Source organism: Rhyacophila brunnea, unplaced genomic scaffold (assembly GCF_057557595.1).
Source record: "Rhyacophila brunnea isolate RB1 unplaced genomic scaffold, BYU_Rbru_1.0 scaffold_22, whole genome shotgun sequence".
In the NCBI taxonomy this organism is placed as follows: domain Eukaryota; kingdom Metazoa; phylum Arthropoda; class Insecta; order Trichoptera; family Rhyacophilidae; genus Rhyacophila; species Rhyacophila brunnea.
In genome coordinates, this window is record NW_028232882.1 from 25,415,299 (window position 1) to 25,432,920 (window position 17,622).

General features: G+C 36.9%; 1 protein-coding gene across 1 annotated transcript in view; it reads right to left on the reverse strand.

Annotated features, from left to right (window-relative positions):
- LOC147070276 (membrane-bound acylglycerophosphatidylinositol O-acyltransferase frj-like) overlaps positions 1-17,622 on the reverse strand; it is a 50,907-nt gene that overhangs the window by 31,077 nt on the left and 2,208 nt on the right. The gene's annotated exons all lie outside the window — the stretch shown is intronic.

Genomic DNA, 17,622 nt, shown 5'->3' on the forward strand with positions numbered 1-17,622 from the left:
TGAGAGTATCTTAATTAATTAATCTTGGTTAATTCGTCTGATTAAGATAATAATAAAAAAAAATAGGTAAGTGGATACCTAAAGAATTCTACAAAATATGAAAATTGGTGGCATGCTAAATCTACTTAAGGGTGGCACTTTGCCTTGGGACATCAACAAGGGACTCCACAAGGTGGAGGGCTGACAGAGCTCTAGCCTGGGGGCCCAGGCTCAAGGGGGTGAGGGCGGCGAGGCGAGTCGACCAGATAAGTGAGATAAACACACATCACAAATTTGCTTTAATAGTAAAAAAGTCAATTTTCAATTTTATCTTTACTCGACATCTCCATAATTCGAATGGATGTATTAAAATATACAATAAAACACTAAATAATATACAGATTAATTTTACCACGTACGCCATTTGGAAAACGCTACTGTAGAATGTAACATTGCGTTTATCCTGAGAGATAGGTAGGGGGGGGGGTGCCAAAGATTCTAGCCTGGGGGCCGCTTCACGGTGTGGGGCACAAGCTATACTAAGAATTAATAGTAAGTTACAAAATTCAGACCATTTCCAACGTTTTTATATAACTATCTATAGTTTTCCTTGTAGAATTTTGAAAGTTTACACCACAGTTTTTTGAAAATAGTAGAACTCCAGTGTTACAGCTAGCGGGTGTAATATCTCACAAAAATCTATTTATATACAACAGGTTACGTGACACTTCTAATGAGGTCACTAACCCACATCCAGAATACAAGTGGATACGAGTTTATTTTAATCAAAATTCCTATGTATATACCTATTCTTCTCCGGAACATCTCCAGGTTTTGAGTTGCTTACATAATTCGCTCACCAAAATAGTTTCAAACCTGTTACTATCGTATTCGTATTATGCGACATCTGCTAAACCAGAGGTAGTCAACCTTTCTATACCTGCCGCCCACTTTTGTATCTCTGTTAGCAGTAAAATTTTCTAACCGCCCACCGGTTCCACAGTAATGGTAATTTATAAAGTAGGGAAGTAACTTTACTTTATTACATTTATAAAACAGAGTTACAGCAAGTAAAAGCATATAATAATAACTACTTACCAAATACTTTATGTCAGACTTTCGCTAAGTTGGCAGAATAAGTCGTTATCAAACAACTAACTGTAGGTAAATCTATCTTTTTATTTTTATAGGTACTTTGCATACGTAGAAGCATGAAGTATGATGAAATTACATTTAATTAATTAAATTATTAATGAGATCCCTGAGGCTGATGCTGCGAAACTAAATACTGGATATCTGGCACAATTTTTGTGAGGAACAAACGAAGGTCTCCTCTTTCGGAAATATTCAGGCGGTTTCTTTTTTTGGTCATAATTATGATTAACAGTAAGTACTGCGGGTGAGGATTTACGTAGGGTGTTGATTTATACTTTTCACTTATTAAAAACACTGATTCAGGGACATTAAGTTACGTAAGTATATTTCGCTTGACAAGTAACAATTAATTATTAACAACATTTTTTTGTAAACGCACGTTATGGCGCGGAAAAGGGTAGCAAATCGTATTTAGAGGCGACGTTCAAGGCTCAAGGGTGGTAACCGACTGACCGTACCTGCTCTCGACCCTTCGTCCGCCGAGAAACAGATAACGGTAACTTTCTTTTTCTTTGTTTAGCTGTGCGTGCATGACTCATTTACAGTTACAATAATATCATTATATTCCCAACTCTGTCGATTGGAGGATTTTTGATGGGGAATTTAGGCATTACGATAATATAATAAATATTATTTGGCATCAGTACATAATATGATCACCAATAAGCCTGATCCCACAAGATATGAGGTCGGGAAAGGTATTAATAAACTGAATAGCATTATCCACATATTTGGATATAAGACAGGCATTTTTTTTAATTTGCCATAGGCTTTCATATCCACCACTATTGAATTTAGCCGGCTCGCGCATCACAACTCGCCTCGTGTGCCTAACCGCCATAAATCAAAGCTTCCGAGAACGGGCAGGCGGTGTTCCTTGATAAAACCTCGCACATCTGCCTAGCGATATCGACATTCGCCGCATCGTGGCTGCTCCGAACGCGGCGACAGTCTGGAGAGAAATGGCCGTTTGTGCAGCTGTGCGCTTGCGCGGAGTCCACTTTATTTGGATCCAACATGCAAGCTGTATGACATGCGACATGTTGCATCTGCGGATCGTCTCGCGTTGCAGTTGCATCGGCCAATCTGCGAAGCTCCATTTGATAACGTTTGTTTCTTGGTTTACGATGACGTCACATCGACGAAGTCGTCGTAAGAGGGCTCGCACATCAGAACTCGCCGCATGCGTCTTACGACGAATTCGTCGATGTGACGTCATCGTAAACCAAGAAACAAACGCTATCAAATGGACCTTCGCAGATTGGCCGATGCAACTGCAACTCTGCGACCCTGCGACATTCGTCTAGTTGCAATGGCCAAAGCGTGCATGTCGATCTCGGGAATGTCGCCTCCGCGCAAGCGCACAGCTGGCGGCCATCGGTCATTTCTGTCTTTGTCTCTGTCTACAATGTCATTGCTCGCTCACGCCGCCGCGTTTGACGTTTGTTCATACAATCAACACAATAAAAATGGCAGACGAGAGACTTCTCTTTTTTCGTGTTTGACGTTTGCCGCTGGGCAGATGTGCGAGGATGTACGATGCAACATTCGTCGAAATTTTGATTTATGGCCGTTAGGCACACAAGGCGAATTGTGATGTGCGAGCCGGCTAAGACGCATGCGGCGAGTTCTGATGTGCGAGCCCTCTTATGTTTACTTTCTTCATCATATCTATGTTCTAACAGTTTTTCTTGGCAAGTTGTATCAGCCTCTTCAATATTTGCGGTAAAAGGATTTTTCATCCAGTCATACACCTTCAATTTCAAAATATCTTCAAATCGGGGAATTTTATGAAAACGTAATGAAAATGTTTTTAAAACCCCTACCGCCCACCATGAGAGCTGGAACGCCCACTTGTAGGTGGTTTGGACCAGGTTGACTACCCCTGTGCTAAACGAAGGTCAGCTGTTATTATTTTAGTAATGTCATTCATTCAAACTTATTCTATCACTGTTACGCAGTACCCCCTTCATATCGCAAAAAAACTTGGAAAACTGCCCGAAATTCATATTTTAAAATGCAAAAACCAAAATGTGCATACTATAATAATTATAGTCCCCAGCAAATTCCTGAACAAAAACGAATCATAAGTGCGAGTGAGAAAGCATTCGGCATACTTATATTATCGGCAATATGCGTTAGAGTAAGATAGAATTTCTACGGCTGAATTAAATATCTTTCGTACACGTCGCCGGTAAATATTGGTTTGAATGACTCAATTTAATTTAGTAGAAAACATGGTTAACACTATGCTGTGTTTAAATTTGGTAGCCGTACTGAGAGGAGTGCCTTAGCTTGACAGCAGGTTCTTCTTGGTTTTTTTCGGCCTCCTGAGGCCATCGATGTATCTTCCACTTTAAAGGCATGAAGGCATTGCTGTCTCCAGATTTGTTATCGACCTCGCATAAATTGGGTCACCCATTCAAACCTTTGCTGGTTTTGCTTCATAATTTGACTTAATGGTGATCAACCACTTTAGATCCTAGCAATGTTGGGTTTAACCATTGCCGACACAAGTAGAAAGCCGATACATTCACAACGACTGGTCCTACTTTTATCGCCCCTCTCGTTGTTGTCGATGGATGACCTATCATTGTTCTATAGAGTGCTCATACTGACGCATCTGTCGTGTTCACACAGGGAATGGTTTGATTTGGACAGATAAGTTACATGATAAATAATATACTAGCATTAACACACCTTCTATAAATGGAATGCATAGATCAATCCTACATATTTTTTGGAAATCGATATTACCACTGGTTTTTGTGTGAAGGACTGGCCTGACTTTGACAGCTGATGAATAACAGGAATGTACATTGTTTATTAATAACACTGATAGTTAATAATTATATTTGATGTGAGAATTTTTTATAATTAAATTTGAAACGAGAAAGGGCGAATCAATATGTGAAGCAATCTGGGATATGATTTTGACAGCTGAAAAGTGGACCACTCGTTGCTTGTGCAAAAAGTTATGATCAGGCTTTATTAATCTAAAGATGGCGGTGGTTTAACAAATTTAATAGTTTATTCTTCTGCAATTATTTACTATCTCTCTAAAATTGTAAACCAAAAAACCCACGATATTTGACTTGTATCTTGTGTAAGTAAGATCATATTTCAGAGACACTAAATATTATTATCAACAAACGATACATTTTTTCAAGGTTAAAACGGGTTCAACAAAACATTGTATCTTACCTTGTCTCAGTATTTTTGGAAATATATTAGACAACAGATCGGTTCATTAAAAAACAGAGTAATGTATAGAGACGTCAAATCACATGTACGGAATTATAAAAATAAGAGACAGTGCATTTTTTGCCATCGACTTTTTCTGTTGCTTAGTTAGGACACCGATTTCGGTAAATACCTGCCGCGACACGTACACGGTGTACCTATTGTAACATTTATTTATTTAAGAAAACAAAACATTGTGGACATAACAAATAAAAATTCAAGACGTTACCAACATGAGATTTACATTGTAACAAATATTACTCTCACACGAGAGAAGAAGACAATAATAACACGTAGATCATGGCCCCCCTTTCCTGAAGCGGGCCCCCAGGCTAGGATCTTTGGCAGGGCTCCCTACATATCGTTAAGCACAACGGCAGTATTATTTAGTGTTTTTGTATATATTTTAATACATCCGATTGAATTATGGAGTTGTCGGGTACCGATACACAATTAAAAATTGCATTGTTCAACCACATAATTTTAAATAATAACATTATTGAAGGAAAATAGCGCCTGGCGACTTTTTTTACTATTGGAGTAAATTTGTGATGTGTGTTTATCCTACTTATTTGGTCGACTTGCCAAGCTGGGCCCCTCCTGAGCCTAGGCCCCCAGGCCAGAGCCCTGTCAGCCCCCCTCTTGTGGGGGCCATGATGTAGATATTATGCAGGTATTATTTATTTTTTACTTGTTGCCCTTGTCTGTCCATAAGTAATTTTCACAAAAAAATCAAATAGTGACATAATATAGTGTATTCTTTTTCTCAGATTTCCTTTACTCTATATTGTAATGTGTATGTACGATCACGGAGTACCTCTAGGGGTCGTGATCGTGAAAATATGTCGTCTCGAGTAGATATGCTCGAGAAATTATCAGAAAAGCCCAATCTTGAATCTCGAGAAATTTAATTTCCGAAATTTCGTGAATTTTCGTTTCTCGAGAAATCATCAGTGAGATTCTTGGGAAATCGAGAAATTTTCACTGGGATAAGCTGCCACCGCAACCGGAATTTGAAAGAAACTGTATGAAATTTGTAAATAAAATTGGATTTATTGGTAAAAAAAAAAATGCCTTTGACTTTCATTCTGAATGGAATTCTTTAAAAAAATACGATAAAAAAATTAGTGGGAATATAATATGAAATTAAAAAAAACGCAAGAATATGTAATTTCGTTGTAATGATGATTTCTCGAGAATTTCAAGAATTCTCGGCGAGTAATTTTAAAACACCAATACATAAGCCTACAGCGTTTGAAATGGAATATTTTACGAACCGGAGCGCTCGATAATTTTCCGAAAATAGTAAAATGTTTTTCTAGTTTTATACATATAGTATAATTTATTTTTTGTTAGATAATGGCCTACCTAGCTCAGACGGTCAAATAATTTTTCCCACTAGATGAAGTGATAATTTAGGGAATTCCATGGACTGGATCCGCGTTCCGGTGCGCTCCGATACATTTCGAGGCCTGGCTAAGCATAGTGCCCAGATACTCCGTAGATACAAGAAATCGAAGTTATAAACTGTATTACAATATTGGTTCGGGAACACCGTGCTGTACTGTTTACAAATTAAGAATGTCAATTATTCATTCTATAAAAATAAACAGCTGGGCTCAATCCAACTCGTGGAGATCGGTCAGTCGATTTTCAGACGTAAAAAGCTCGTACCTACAACACACATCACTATAATATTATCAATACACAATAATATGGCTTCTATAATACAATAGTTTAATCGTAAGGGCCAGGGGATTATTTATATATTTATACACGTAGGTATAATATTATACTTATGTAAAGGGCTTTATTTTAACAAAAAAGGTGACGGAACTCACTTCTTGCCAAACTTCTTACATACTAAAGAAAATTATATTCAAATATCATTTAAAGCAACATTTCCTATGCCACGAAGTGGATAAAAATTAAACAAACAAACAAATACAAATAAACAACTAAAGCTGTAAAAAATAAAATTGTAAAAACATCATATTATACTTGAATAAAAGTATGTAGTGATTCCCATGGCACCCACATCCCGAAGCCCCCCCCCCAGTCCAGGATCTTTGGCGGGCCTCCTACCTATCACTAAGGTTAAAGGCAGCGTGACGTTCTATAGAATCATTTTTAAAATGGTGTTTCGAGGAAAAACTAAGGGTATTCAGTGTATCAACAAACAACCAAAAAATGCAATTTATTACACAACCATATATTTTAAAATGTTAATACCTCTCTCTTCAAGTACTTGGGCTCCAAAATTACCTCTAAAAATGAAATGTCCCTAGAGCTCGCTGACCGACTGAGAAGTGGAAATGCAGCGTACTTCGCGCTGAGTCGTCTGTTCAGGTCCAAAATGCTGTCCATCAAAACGAAATTCCGGGTGTATAACGTAGTCATGAAACCGATCGTCATATATGGATGTGAAACGTGGGGTTTAAAACAAGAAAAGGCGCTCCAAGTGTTTGAAAACAGAATCCTCCGGAGAATACTTGGACCCGTCAATGAGAACCACCGGTGGCGCATCCGCACAAACGCTGAGCTCTTCGACCGATACCAACCTAGAATCACTAATATTCTGAGGTCAAGAAGGCTCAGATGGGCGGGCCACGTTGTACAATCTGAAAGATCTAGAACTCTCTATAGGATTTACAAAGGCACACCAGCTGGCACTCGACATCTTGGCCGCCCTCGACGGAGATGGACGGACAACATTCAAAGGGATGCGGAAAGGCTGGGGATAGTCAACTGGGAAGAGAGAGCGCTGGACAGAGATGCCTGGAGAAACGTTGTGCAGTCGGCCATGGACCTGAACAGCCCCTAGCGCCAGTTTAATAATAATAATAATACGCCTGAAGGAAATTAGCGCCACATGCGATTTTTTTACGATCAGAGCAAATTCGTGATGTGCGTTTATCTCACTTATTTGGTCGATCCCCCGGGCTAGAGCCCTTTGTGGGGGCCATGGTGATATCCAAAGTTCAGTCCAATTTTCGTCTGGCAAATCGTCTCGATTCCTTTTCTTAGTGTTAGAGTTTATGGCTGAATCTCTTCCACTGAGTAACCACCGATCAACGTATTTTGAAGGATTGAAAAGTGTCAAAGGTGGTCCGATGAGTTTGATGAACAAAAGTGCCGAAACTGTGTGTAAATGATAATAGAATTCAATGCGTATATCAAACGCAATAGTTTTTCAGGACATGTTTTTTCATACGAGATGATTCAGGAAAATTAACTTGAACTATGTAAGCGCGAAAACTGTTTCCTCTAATCTAATTGCTTTTGAAACGTTAAAAATACCGCGAAAAAAGGTGCCGGAACGCCGTTCCACCGCGTTACATGACAAAAAGCCCTGAATATGTATAATTTAAAGCTAGTAAATTTCTTTAATTAACTATTATATTGATCTACTCCTTTTATTCACATTATTGAGCAAGGTTTTGAAGCAGGGTACTTAATGACGGTCAGGCTATAAAACACAAGTAAAACAAAACGTGCCGACTGCCCTCAAATATTGGATGCTCGTTACATTTACGTGATACAGACGTAACTATTGAAAACAACGTATTCTTTAACACTTGTTTAAGTTTATATTCATATTTTCATGTTCATATTTTTCCACATTCGAGATCCGTAGCCAATTATACCACACCCAATAGGGTACGCCATTTACAATTAATTTTGTGATCCATGGTTTGGTATTTAGAATAATGTTTGATTCTCAAACTCAGTATCAAGCTTCTTCCAGGGAGCTGCGAATTATTTCAGTATCTTGAAAAAAATATTCTGATAAGGAATACGTATAATATATATGCCTGCGACGCAATGCGGTTTGTAGGTACTACGAGTTTTCGATTATTTTAGAATTTTTTGTCAGGTTTATTATCTTGTGTGTCATTTACTGTTTTTGCTATGACTTAATATGTGAAGAGTTCTGTTATGTTTAATAATATTATATACCTACCTACCTATATACAACAATACTATTTATTAATGATAAATACCTAAATCAAATTGTAAATTCTGTAGTAACAAAAAAAAAACAAAAAGCAAAACATGATATGTCCGTTTTTTTTTGGCAAATTGAGTTATTATGTATACCTTCAGGCTCGTATCAGTGAGATCTACAAGATATCAAAATATGGTATGTCTAGGTCTTATAGGTTGGGAGAAATAAGCTGTGTCCATTATTTGAATGTCTTTCGAAGTTTAAAAATGCTCTTTTGAACAATTTAGAAAAACGGACATGTCGTGTTTTGCCATCTTACTACAGAATTAATTCATACGATTTTAGGAAAGTCTGAGAAGAACTGGTTTAGACCATTTCCTGTTTTTACATACGAGTAAATAATATTAGGTATATTATTTTATTATAATATGCTGCATTTTCCCGACACACTGATCTATTCATACCTACATCGCCAAACCTGTTGCTTCGCGTGTGGGCATGGCCGCATTTACCCTTGAAGAGGTCATTTTTTGTATTAAAATGTGCCAAATTTAAGAAATTTAATATATATATTTGTCCCACTTTTTTGTTACAAAAATCACAATCTGACAAAATTTAATAAATGCTATTATATATCATACATTTTACATTTATTGTACGAGTAATAATAATCGAAAGTTGTGTAGTATTGTTTAACTAACCAATATTACCAGGTGGATGAACCACCTGTCAATATTTTCATTCGACTTCTCCCTGTATCCCCCGTTCTCATACGTTTACGTGTATGTTCTGTTTTACTGTATATTTTGTTTTGCTGTTTCAGACTCAACTGTGACCTATAATTATTTGTCTGTGACCTACTGCATCAGCTTGGCAGAGTATTTATAGAGTCTGCAGTTTTTACCGAGCACGCCATCGCCGAACTCTCTCATTTCTCAAGCAGCGACAATCAGCTGATGGTTCTTTCACATCCTTAATATGTATATTTATTAATTGATTAGGTATCTATGGATTACCCATAAATCTCTTGGGTAACACATTAATTTATTGATACTTCGCTCATCACATCGATATGCTATTACCGTATCGCAAGCAACTGTGAAACTATAATGAGAGTATGTATAATTTTGTTTTCTTTCATATCCCGATTAAAATGGACGATTCCTACGATTTTTCAAATTTATAATGTGCGTTTTTACGTGTATAGTATACGCAGTATATAAATACACATTCTCCATGTATCGCCCTCTCTTCCACATTTTCACATTCGGCCAAGATTCACATCAGATTGTAGAGCCAATTAAAAGGAATCCTCTCTAAATCGACTTGTAGTTATGAATGTTTTATCGAAAGGAAAATATCGAATCTTGATAATATACTACGTATCGTATCGAATAAAATTGACAGCACTTGTAGTTCAATTATTAAACCACTGGCTTCTCATCCAGGGGCTCCGGGTGCGTTCCCGGTTGTCACACTATAATGTATTGTTTTCAATGCGACTACTACATCACTCTTTTACTACCATGCTGTAATTGGACCACTTTGCCTATTGTTGTGAATTGTGATAGCGGTATTGTATCGGAATAAAAGTATCGAAACTTTTTTGGCATCACTACTTGTGAACCGTCCACAGGATATTTAGTTATCGGGTCAAAAATAACCTTTTTGGCCGGCAGATACTAGATCCACCGCTGACCCTTGATAATCACTAAGTAATAAAATTAGTAGCAGGTATTGAGCAGGTACTTAATCTTTTTCAAGGTGATTACTTAAGCAGTTTACTGTCAATTTATGGAGCTATTAAACATAACACTCACGTACACACACTAATAATAAAATTAATATTGTCTGTTGCTAATATGTAGTAGGGATTTCAATCGCGGCGGATTTTTAAAATCCTTCCGGAATTGTACAATAGGATTGGAAATTTTAGAAAAATCACATCTTATGGTCTCTTATTTGAACTGGTAAGACCTATGTACAAATTTAAATCAAATCATATTTTGGGTTTTTTTTATTTGATAATCCAAATATTATTTTAAATAATTATTTATTAATAATTATTAATTAGGTCGGTATACTAAATATTGTACACATATTAGGTATATCGTGATTATCAACCAATACAAATATATATAACAACACTGTATAATGTATAATAGCCTAAATCAGTATCTGCCAAACAGTGGGTCGCCGAAAGAAGACTTCTGTAAATCTTTCCGTATTGTGTAGAAAGCTAAAATTACATTGGCATATTCTTGGCCTGGCGGTCTGCCACGATCGCCACCGATCGTGAAAAGTCACCTTTGCGTCCTATTTTTTAGCCACGATAGTGGCGAATATTACCGAGAACGTACGAAAATAATCGAATATACCTTGAGCTTCCATGAGTGGCCGCGCGAGCGTGTCATGTCTTGCATTTGACATAACAACACAAATTTGACGTTTAAAAAATGAAGCTGTTTGACTTTATTCGTTATTTTAACAGCCGATAATAATACAAAACAAAGATAATATCCCAGTAAATACAATGAACTCGTTACATAATTGACTAAATTTTATTTGTTGCTGTAGTTATAGTAATTTTGCACACTAGCAACTGAGCGTAAATTAGGCACCAACACGATTGAGTATGTAGCTGAATCGATCCGTGTAAAAAGTCTACGATTGCTCACGGTAATCGTTGAATCTGGTTGGGTTTGCGAGTTTGCTGGTGTAATTGGGCCCTTACATGAACATTGCATTGAAGCAGAGGACGACAAAGGGTGGATAGTCTTAGTCGCCCAGACAATGACTGTACATATTTCAGGGTGATCACGATCTTAATCCACGAGGGAACGATCGCGAAGTGAAGGGTACCATAAATAAAATTAGGTATTTATATTATATAAAGTTGGGTATATCCGGGGAATATCAGCACTATTGTCCCAAAATCATCTTTATAAATGCCGGGATAATTTTGAATCAGGATTGGGAACCCTAAGTGCCTACTGTAAGATGACAAAATATGATATTTTGTAATGAGTGATTCTTATTTTGAGTAAATAAATACTTAAGTACCGATGATGACATGTATCCAGTGTTGCCAACTTAGTGTTTTTCTAGCCAGCGCATCTATTCTATGCACAATTTTACTGCTATCGGCCGCTATCTGCGGCTTTCGAAGGTAGTTTTTCATTTTTGAAGTTATATGATACGAGGGTGGGTCAATAAGTCCTTAGAAAAGCCGACAGGTGGCGCGACTAGTACTGCAAGCGGTTTGTTTTCATGCAGCGGCTCTACCGATTCAGTATGCTGCGAAGTTTCAATGAGATTGGTCGGGTTGTTGTGTGTTTCTCGTACATTTAAAAAAAAAATTTGCTTGTGGAAAATGGAGAAAATTGAGTTTAGAGTTGTTATTAAACATTTTAATATAAAAGGGTTAACAGCAAAGGAAATAAAAAATGAGTTGGATTTAGTTCACGGCATATCTGCTCCTTCACTTGCAACTATTTATAACTGGTTAAATGAATTTAAACGTGGTCGTACATCAACAAAGGATGAACCACGCTCAGGACGTCCTGTAGAGGTGACTACACCAGAAATGATCAATAAAATCCACGATATGGTGTTAAGTGACCGAAGATTAAAGTTGAGTGAGATAATTGAGGTTACAGGGATCTCAAAAGGTAGCGTCATTTCTATTTTACATGACAAATTGGGCATGAAAAATATTTCTGCAAGATGGGTGCCGCGTTTGCTCACAGTCGACAATAAACGCAGTAGGGTGGTGGCCTCTAAAGCCCTGTTGTCGCTCATGCAACGCAATCCGGATGAATTTTTTCGTCGCTTTGTGACTGTAGATGAAACATGGATACACCACTATACTCCCGAGACGAAAGAACAGTCAAAGCAGTGGATTGCGAAGGCAAACCATGTCCAAAGAAGGCGAAAACCGTAAAATCAGCTGGTAAGGTTATGGCTACTGTATTTTGGGATGCACGTGAAATTATTTTCGTTGACTATTTGGAAAAAGGAAAAACAATAACAGGGGATTATTATGCATCTTTATTGGACCAGCTAAAAAACAAAATTGAAGAAAAACGGCCTCATTTAAACAGGTAAAAAATCCTCTTTCATCAGGACAATGCCCGTGTTCACACATGTTTACGATCAATGGCTAAAATTGAAGAATTGAAGTTCGAATTGGTCGACCACCCACCGTATTCGCCAGATTTAGCCCCCAGTGACTTTTTCCTTTTCCCAAACTTAAAAAAATGGCTAAGTGGACAACGTTTTTTTTCAAATGAAGAAGTCATCGATCGGACAAATGCTTATTTTGAGGACCTTCCGAAAACTTATTTTTCTGACGGTTTAAAAAAAATGAGAAACGTCTAACCAAGTGTATTGAGCTCCAAGGAAATTATGTTGAGAAATAAAATAAAAATACAAAAATAAAACCTGTTTTAATGCTTTTTTCTAAGGAATTATTGACCCACCCTCGTATATCTAATCTACAGTGTATTTTTGGCGTGTGACATGTAACCCATAATTTATTTTTCACACGAAAAAAAACGCACTCGATTGGATTCGAACCACCGATTGTTCGGTTATCAGCCGAACGCACTACCTTTACGCCACAGTATGATACTGAAATCGTGACGATTATACAGTATAATATTATAGTTTAGAATTGTTCCGTTGCCTAGGCAGCGAATTTATTATTATGGGCCATTTGCAATTCCTTACGTAAACAAACTATTAAACGTCATAGTGGCAGTTGCTACTTAAAAATAAAAACAACGATAAATAATAATTATATAATTTAGTAATATAAGTTAAAGTGTATAGAAATAAACCAACGGCGTTCCAATAACCGGTCCCTTTCTTGAGTCTGTAATTTAACAAGATAATTAAGAGCTAGTCGAAGAATCTAGTTTATCACAAGTTTTGTTATTGTTTTGTTACGCCAAAGAAGTATAACTTCTAACGCGCGTACATAAGTACACACACCGATTTTTTTGTATTGAAGTATTATACTTTTTACAATAGTAATTGTTACAATAGGTGCTATGTTTTAACAGCGAGATTGACCGTATTGACTGTTTAGACTTATTGTAATAATTACAATACCTAAATACAAACATAATAATATGATAAACTACCCTTGATAACCGCCGATACAATCTTGTGTATTGAATAGATGCGCTGATATTCATTTAATCAATTGTGTAATTAAATACATCGCTATAATATGTTTGCTCAGCAAATAATTATTTAAAAAAAATAAAAATAGATGTGCTGATCTAGCATTTTGAATAGGCATCTAGCTTGTAAAATTTCCATCTGGCGTATTGCGATAAATCTAGCTTTTTTCGATACCGCACACAGCTTAAACTTTTCGTAATAAACCAAGCTAGAATATTACACCAGATTTGCTTGGAAATCATCATGCTCGTCTTACGTACTTTCTATATTACTAGGAAAAACACCAGGTGGTAGTGCTACCCGTCAAAATTCTTGTTGATGCGCTCAATGCTTTCAGTTTGTTCAATGCGCAGCAGATATAGAGTATGTGTGTGCATCTGTATGTGTCTTGCGCAGCTTTGCAGGAGATAAATCAAGACAAAAATACGGTGGCCCACGGTGGCCGCGCGGCATAAGCGTTGGACTATAAAGCCGTGGGTCCCAGGTTCGAATCCTGGGTCTGGCAAGTACACATATTGTTTTTCAATTTGTGTATGTCAGGGTATGGACCTAATAGTTTGAGCAAGTGGCTGACATCCATTTCTCGTAAAAAAACAAAATCTCTCAATACAAACCTCCACTCTGTGGAGGCCCATATGATCCTATCAGGATCGGACATGGTCGAAAAAAAAATACACCTAATGTATAACCTTTGGACCCACGTTACTACCCAAAATAAGACAGCAGAGGAGATAAAAATCCGCCTCATCTCCGGGAATAAATGCTGGCATGCCTGCAAGGGACTGGTGGGGTCGAAGATTCTAGGCCGAAGAAGTAAACTTCTAATTTATAAAACAATTATTAGGCCAGTGATCACTTATGGCTGTGAGACTTGGTGCTTAACTCAAAACGAGGAAAACAAATTAGCTGTCTTCGAGCGCAAAATCTTTGGACGCACGTTGGAAAATGGGAACTACAGAATAAAAATGAACCGCGAGTTGGAAGAGCTGATTGAACAGCAAACAATCATAAGATACTGTAAGTCCCAAAGACTACGATGGGCGGGACATGTGGAGAGAATGCCTGAAGTTAGAGCGCCAAAGATCATGACAAAGTGACTACCCCAACGGAAGAGACCCAGAGGCCGTCCAAGGAGATGGGCTGACGCCGTAGAAGTGGACTAGCTTCATATAGGAAGACCCGGTAACTGGAGAAGTGTGGCGAGAGACCGGAGTGAGTGGAGAGCGGTTGTGGAGGAGGCCAAATCCCACCCCGGGATGTAGCGCCGTGGAAGAAGAAGATACACCTAATGTTACATACAAATTGATGACTAAATTTCTTACCTACATTCATTTTTGATTTTATGAGTTTAATTAGTTGTAAAATACTAAATTCTTGTAAAAACGATGTTTATAATAATAATTATTGTGGTAGATACATTTTTTTGAAATGCTAGTTTCTAGAAGTCTTTTTCAATTTCGAAAAAAAATATTCTGCCACCTAGCTTATTTTGTTAGGTACCCTATTTTTTGTGAATAACAGTCGGCAACACTGCGTGTATAGAAAAATATTTGTTTGACTCGACTAAATAGTACCTCATAAATGACAAAAGTATTATGTCAGGGATAGCGAACCTTTTAACGTCCGCGTGTCAAAAATTCTCAAATATTATTTTTCGACTGTCTGACGTGCCGAGGAGTTCTCGTGAAGGAAAGTAGTTTTTAAGAATTCTATTTAAAAATGATTCTAGATACCACTGACAGAACATAGTATAAATATAGATTTATCACTTTTTCAATTATGTACCTGTGGGTCTATTCTATACTTATCGAACACTAAATTGATAAATAGTATCAAACTTAGGGTAGGTTTGTATCAAAATATTAGCACTTATTGTAACAATTACACGAAGCCGGTTTTTATTGTTGCAATAAGTCCGATATTTTAACAGCAGCAAGATAGGTGCTGTTAAAATATAGCACTTATTGCAACAATAAAAACCGGCTTCGTGTAATTGTTACAATAAGTGCTAATATTTTGATACAAACCTACCCTAAGTTTGATAATATTTTTCACTTTATCACTTTAGCGGTCGATAAGCATAGAATAGACCCACTGGTACGCCATATATTTCGGTTCTCTAATTTTAATTGTTTCTTATTTGCAGCCATTTTTGCGGGTATAAATGAAATTGTTTGTTACTGTACCTATTACTTATTTTGGTTCTTTAAACACAAATCGACATAAGAATTGCTCCAATCAGTGAGGAATTCTCTCGCTACATTAGCATTGTAAATCGATCAAAATTAAAGATTTGCAGCGCGGCTTCCCCGCCGCCTGATGAGGTCAGTGCGATAATATTACATGTAACGCATAAAGCCTATGGACCGACCTATAATAGGTACAATTATATATTTACATAAAACGTAATGCTTATTTTTGAGGAGTATTTGCCTGCTATTATTAAATTTATACAATGCGATCTGTCATTTATTATTATTATGGGTATTTTTTCCTCTTCAAAATAAAACATTCGCGTGCCATACTAGGTTCGCCATCATTGGCCAATGTAGACGACTAAGTTCACATACACATATGTAGTAAGTAGGTGCGCCAATGTGTTTTAAATATGGAAATTATTTTGACGTTTGAACACGACTAAATAATACCTAGACGAGTACTGGTACTTAGTAGATAAGTGGTTTTTGAGGTACCTACATAACTGAATCGTTGACCTTTTTAATTTAAGATTAAATAAATTAGTAAATATACATTCATAGATTTCTAATTCCTAGCATACAAGAAAATTCGCGAGTTTCGGCAACATAGAAGATAATACCTATAACTAGGTACCGAGTACGTCTCACCATTGTTGGACTACACTGGTATCACGAATCTGGATTTCCCCCCAATGAATGAAGAAAATATCACAACATAGCTATATAGGTAGAATATATTAAAAATGTTTGCTTTAAATTATTTATTAAATATCATCATGCGTCATGTTTAAGCTATCCGCAAACATGAACAACTGAACGCTGCGTTCAACCCCATGCTCGCCTGTCGACTCTTCCGTCGTCGGAAATGTAAAAGCTAGTAGGCGCGTTATGCCTTCGCGAGATACCTATAGAAAGGAATACATAAAAAAACGCAACCGCAGACGGCGTAAAAGACTGAACAGCATGGTGCAGACAACACAAATTTAATGTATACAGACGAGACACCGGTGTCGCGCTCGTATTAATAAGGAGGCCGGCCTTTGTATTCGAATAAAAGGGTCTTTGTATTATGTTTATGAACGCCCCGAGTTAATGAGTCAAAGCGTGTATGGTACACTTTTCCGTCGGCCGCTACATTCTCAAGCCGCCGTTACACATGTTTTTATGACCGCAGTCAGTTTTATGTTCTAATTTATATCGCAAAATTATACGTTGACTCATTAGCTCTGGGCGTTCATAAACATAATACAACGGCACCTTTATTCAAATACAAAGGCCGTCTATATTATATCGAGCGCGACACCGTGTCCCATCTGAAACGGGCCTTAGTTTAGGTTTTACAATATTCTATCGAAGTGTAGGCGAGCATCCCATTAAGGGCGGACGTGCTCAGCGTGGGTCAAAATGGAGATTTTATTATATTTTCAAAGCATGATCCTGGACATTCCTTAAACGTTGTAGATAATCTATTTATATAATTTTGATGCCTTATTATCTTTTATATTTATTTTAAACAGTTGATGACTGCATAAAGTATTTTTATTACATAAAATAGTATTCTTTTAAACCTCTCGCTCTAATGTTTAAGAATATAGTCATATTTCAGTACATGCATGTGCAGTGGTGTTAAGATTTTTTAAGTTTATTAATTTTTAAACGCATTTATAAAACCATCAGTATAATTTATATTGACATTATTATAGTGAAATATTTACGATAAAAAAATATATTGATAATCTCTGTGATCCCAAATTTGACAAGAATTGGGCATTTTATTATTCAAAAAATGGGTAAGATTAACACATTTGAAGATAATTCTAAAGATACTCATTATAAGCTATGTCTTTGACCATTCAAGTGTGATAAACATCCTACGAATAATGATTGCTTTATAATAATTATTGACCT